Genomic DNA, 5,404 nt, shown 5'->3' on the forward strand with positions numbered 1-5,404 from the left:
TTTTGTATTTTTATTTCCCTGCATTATCAGACTTACATATATGCATTGCTTAACATTCTGACTGCCTTGGAAAATTCCTGCACTTAGCCTCTTGTGGCAGCCTTCAAGCTGTCACTACGGCAGTGTGTTGCCAGCCACCTTAGCAAGACATACATGGTGTATCTGCTGTAAGTAGATGACAATTAGGCAATAAAACTGGTGTGACATCTTTGATGTAACACACTACATGTGGACATTTCTTTTTATATATGGCATGCACCACTGGTAGATACAATAGAGAAGTGCTCCACTGATGTGATATTCTACATCCCAGGGACAAGAAAGACAGAAAGGGTGATAATATTATCAAGTCTGATATCAATGTTCGTGTTCTTACAACAAAACCATAAAAAAGTAGATGTGTCAGATCAAATGACCTGTTATAATCTCATAGAAAAGAAAATCATATGGGTAACTTTGTTGAACCAGCTGCTGGGAAAGACGTGGTAAATGAATATGTACAATAAATAAGACACAGGAAAAGCTGTCTCTTCTATTTAGAAAGCCTTATTCACTAGCAAGAGAATTGCATGACACTATCAGATCAGGAAGGGAGGTGTTAGATATGTTGAGGAAGGCGTAGCAGCTATGTGCTTAGTGAAACTAAAGGACTTACAGCAAATCAAGGAAAAGTTGGTGGGGTTGTTGTGAAAAGATTTCTTGAAATGAAGGATACAAAATTGCAAGACAATACGCAGAAAGGGAGTCAACCTACTGTCTTCAGTGTGATGAAAATCCGCACCTCTGAAGAACATTCTTTGCTGAAAAACACCGTGAGTGAGCTACCAAACAGTACGAAAGAAAGGAATTTTGTAAAGACACTAATGGTCTGCTCATATACATTGGTTATGTGTGGCTTCCTTTAGTGCAGGGGTTCGTAACCTGGGGTCCATGGACCCCTTAGGAGTCCATGGATGGGTTTCAAGGGGTCCGTGAGGGTCAGATTAAAAAAAAATTAAATGGATGAGTTTCAAGGGGTCCGTGGGGGGGTCTGATAAAAAAAAAAAAGGTTTTTTTTTGTCTACTAGCGTAAGTCATCAATTTTATCCGAGCTAGGGCTCTGAACCATTGCATATTCAAGAGAGAGAGAGAGAGAGATTAGCATCAGTGAACCATTGAAAAACAAGTATCTATTTTAGCTATATTCTTATTTTTAATTCGTTTTCCTATTTTCTTTTCTTTTTCTGTATCTGATGTTTCCTATTTCACCTTTATTCCATTATTATTATTTTCTTTCTTTTCCCTCTTCCCTTTCACTGGTTCTTCTTCTTGTCTTCCCCCGTTGATTCTTTGCCAACAAATCCCATTCTGTCATTCTCTCCTTTCCTCCACCTCTTCTTCCTCTTCTACTTCCTCCTCTCTCTCCATCCTGTTACTCCTTCACAAGGTCCACGGACCTTTTCCCCCATGCCCTCTCTTCTCGATCCATGTTCCCTTCCCTCCTCCTCCTCCTCCTCTATGTCGCTTCTCTTTCTTTTCTGCTTTTGGAGTGTTTTATGGGGCTAGTTAGCTCCGCTTCTCTTTTCTTCGAGAATATCTTGTGTTTCCACGAAAAAGCACACACACACACACACACACACACACACACACACACACACACACACGGGCGCGCACGCTGTTTTAAGTTTTAACAAATTAACCATTAACTAAAATATGAATAGTGGAGTAACAGTAAAAAAAAGAAATGTCATTTGAGAGAAAGGAGAAAAGAAAGAAACATGGTGTGGGCCATTTCCCTTGAATTATCGATAGGTCAGTGTCTTAGTTTCCGTAATTTGGCTTTATTATGTTGGACTAAAACTGATATGATCAATGTTGCCAATGAGTGTGAAGTGTGAAAGGAATATATATGCTGCAAGTGGGAGAGAGTGAGGAAAAGGTAAATTTATGTTATCGCGATATGACTTTTGTTTCAGTAAAACTATTATGATCAGTGTTGGTGATGAGGAAAACTGTGGAAGGAATATGCTGCTATAATAGTGAGATAGCTGAGAATGGGGGTATGGTATAGTATCAGAAGGAAAGGTGAAGCTGCCGCACGGGTTAATGGGAAGTGAGGGCCGGCACGTGAGGTGTCATTCAATATAAGGTAACCCAGAAGGCGGTGAGAAGATGTAGGAGACTCAGCAGAAACAGCGACTATATAGCTCTTACAAAAATGGGAGAGGCTGCAGAAGAAGGGGGTGGGCAGTGTTCGGCTTGGTGTTACAGTGTACATGTGATGCATGAAGGTCGGTGTTGACACGAGAGTTTCATTGCACATCACCAACAGAGCGCGAGCAGGTAGAGAGGGTGGACACTGGCCAGCTGGGACCGTCAATCCATAATAGTTCTTTCTACGTGCTCTCTCTCTCTCTCTCTCTCTCTCTCTCTCTCTCTCTCTCTCTCTCTCTCTCATGATACGCCCCCAAGAGAGAGAGAGAGAGAGAGAGAGAGAGAGAGAGAGAGAGAGAGAGAGAGAGAGAGTAGATCGGGATGACAGCGTGTGGGTTCTATATATATCACTTCCCCGTACATACCACGAGGATTGCCATAAGCACACTAATTACAGAATCTTTAAGGGAACTGAAAACATATACTGATAAAAAATATAGTAATTAATATGATTAGATAGATATATAGGGATAGATAGCCAGGTGAAGAGAGAGAGAGAGAGAGAGAGAGAGAGAGAGAGAGAGAGAAGGGTGTGTGGGAGGGGGAGTCAGTCGGGCGTCGAGTCCATTCGTAACACTGCACTGGTATGTTGATCGGAAATAAATAACGATGATGATGGTATTGCCAAAGGAAAAGTAATGTAAGGTTAGTATAGTAGTAGTAGTAGTAGTAGTAGATTCAACAAAGACATAGGCAAGAATTGGTCCACCAATAGAGTGGTGGCCGAATGGAACAGGCTTGGGAGCCATGTTGTGGTTGCCAATACCGTAGATACATTCAAGAAGTGGTTAGATTAAGCCATGGATGGTGAAGTAAGGTGGGGTTGAGTGTACAGGAGCTGCCTTGTGTAGGCCAACCGGCCTCTTGCAGACTCCTAACGTTCTTATGTTCTTATAAAAGAAAATAGTAGTAGTAGGAGTAGTAGTAGTAGTAGGAGGAGGAGGAGGATAAGGAATCAAATTATCGGAAAAAAAGAAGACGACAAAGAAAAAGAAAGACCGAATGAAAGAATAAATAAGAATAAGAATGATAACAAGGATGACCGGGCGGCAGAAATAATTAAGGAGAGGAGGAGGAGGAGGAAGAAAGAAAGAGGAAGAGGTGGATTAGTAATGAAGTCAGCGGAAGAAGACGAAAAAGAAGTAGAAAGAGTGGAAGAAGAACAAGAAGGAGGAGTAGGAAGAGGAGAGGAAGAGGAAAAGGAGATAAAAAGAGGAAGAGGTGGATAAGTATCGAAGCCAATGGAAAAAAATGAATACGAAAGAGTGAAAGAGCAAGAAGGAGGATAAAGAGGTAAGAAGGATAAACCACGCATGAACAGACGTGTCAAAAAAGTAATTTGATGGAGATTGGAGAACACGAAAGCAGACCCAGTAACAAAAAGAAAGGCAAATAGACGAAGAAGTAAGTAAGCATCAAAAGCCATAACAGGAAGAGACTGACACCATTCAACGATGAGTCAAAAAATATTTCTTTGAGGTAGGCAGCAAGAAAAACCCTCCTTGAGTCACACGTTCTCTTCCTCCCATACGTCCGTCCTCCTCCTCATCCCTATACTCCTAATACTTCTTTGAGGCACTTCCTGTACGAGACTACCGCTGCTGAGTGCTGACATGGCCCTCTGACCATGCCCAAATGAAACAATGTCGTAAAAATAGCCATCAGTTGCTTATGAGGGGGCGAATTTAGGGCAGTGGTGGTGGTGGGGATGAGGCTGGTAGCTCTGGCAACGTACCTACGAGTTGCCGGATAGTTCGCCACGAAGATCAGAGACAGTCGTGTGCCAGACCTTACGGAGTGTGGGTGTTGGTCGCCCTCTTGCGTCACGCTCTTACAGACCTTTCGGAAATTCTGGTTCGGGTGTAACTCTGAAGGACCGCCGCCAAAGTAGGAATTCTCTCCATCTACTAGAGTAAAGGTAGGTGTCATGTGCGTCTGTCTGTGTGTGGTTGTGTGTGTATTGATAGCGGCTTGAAGAGGAGCTGGAGCAAAAGGAGGAGGAGGAGGAGGAGCGGAGGGTAAAGGAGGAAGGAAGGATAAGAGAGGTGGAGGGAAGGAGGAAGGAAAGGGAAGAAAGAGGAAAGATGAAGGAAAACGAAGGGAGGAAAGGAAGGGAAAGAAGGTGGAGGAGGAGGAGGAGGAGGAGGGGCGGAAGGTAATGGAGGGGGGAAAGGAAGGGAAAGGTGGAGGAGGAGGAGGAAGGAAGGATAAGAGAGGTGGAGGGAAGGAGGAAGGAAAGGGAAGAAAGAGGAAAGCTGGAGGAATGAAGGAAAACGAAGGGAGGAAAGGAAGGAAAAGAAGGAGGAGGAGAAGGAGGAGGATAAATGAGAAAGGAAGGATAAGAGAGGTTGAAGGAGGGAGGGAAGAAGAGAAGGAATAAGAAGAAGGGGTGATGAAAAGAAAACGAAGGGAGGAAAAGAAGGGACAAAAGGAGGGAGAGAGAGGGGGGAGTGTTATATGGCGGAGGGATAAGAGGAGGAGAGAGAGGGAGGGAGGGAGGGAAAGGGAGGTAATGGAGGGAAGACGAAGATATAAGAGAATAAGGCGGGAGGAAAGAAAGCGAGAGAAGACGGAAGGATAAGAAGTGTAGGAGGATGGAGGGAAAGAGGGAGGGAAGGAGAGGTAATGGAGGGAAGACGAAGATATAAGAGAATAAGGCGGGAGGAAAGAAAGCGAGAGAAGACGGAAGGATAAGAAGTGTAGGAGGATGGAGGAAATGGAGGGAAAGAGGGAAGGAAAGAGGGAGGGAAGGAGAGGTTATGGGAGGGACAGCGTACATTGAGTTACCTGTGGCCACCTGTCCGTTATGAGGGTACCGGTTGTGGCGTTATTTTTGTGTTCGTGATGTGGGTTCAAATTCGTTGAGGTCTCCCTGGGGATCTGTTGCCTACTTACTGCCTGTCGCCGCGAGCCATCCGATTCCGTTCCTTGCTTTAATTTTATTCTTTCTCTTTCTGTTTCTTTTTCTTTCTCTCTTTTCTTTTACCTTTTCTTTCCTTCTCTTTCTCTCTTGCTGTTCTTTCCTTTCTTTCTTTCTTTTCTTGCTTTCGTTCTTTTTTCATTCCATCTGTCTCTGTCTGTCTGTCTGGCTGGCTGTCCCTTGCTTTATTTTTTTCTTTTTCTTTCTTTCTGTTTCTCTTTTTTTTCTTTCTCTCTTTTCTTTCACTTTTTCTTTCCTTCTCTCTTTCTCTCGCTGTTCTTTCCTTCTCTT

Source organism: Eriocheir sinensis, chromosome 66 (genome assembly GCF_024679095.1).
Source record: "Eriocheir sinensis breed Jianghai 21 chromosome 66, ASM2467909v1, whole genome shotgun sequence".
Classification (NCBI taxonomy): Eukaryota; Metazoa; Arthropoda; class Malacostraca; order Decapoda; family Varunidae; genus Eriocheir; species Eriocheir sinensis.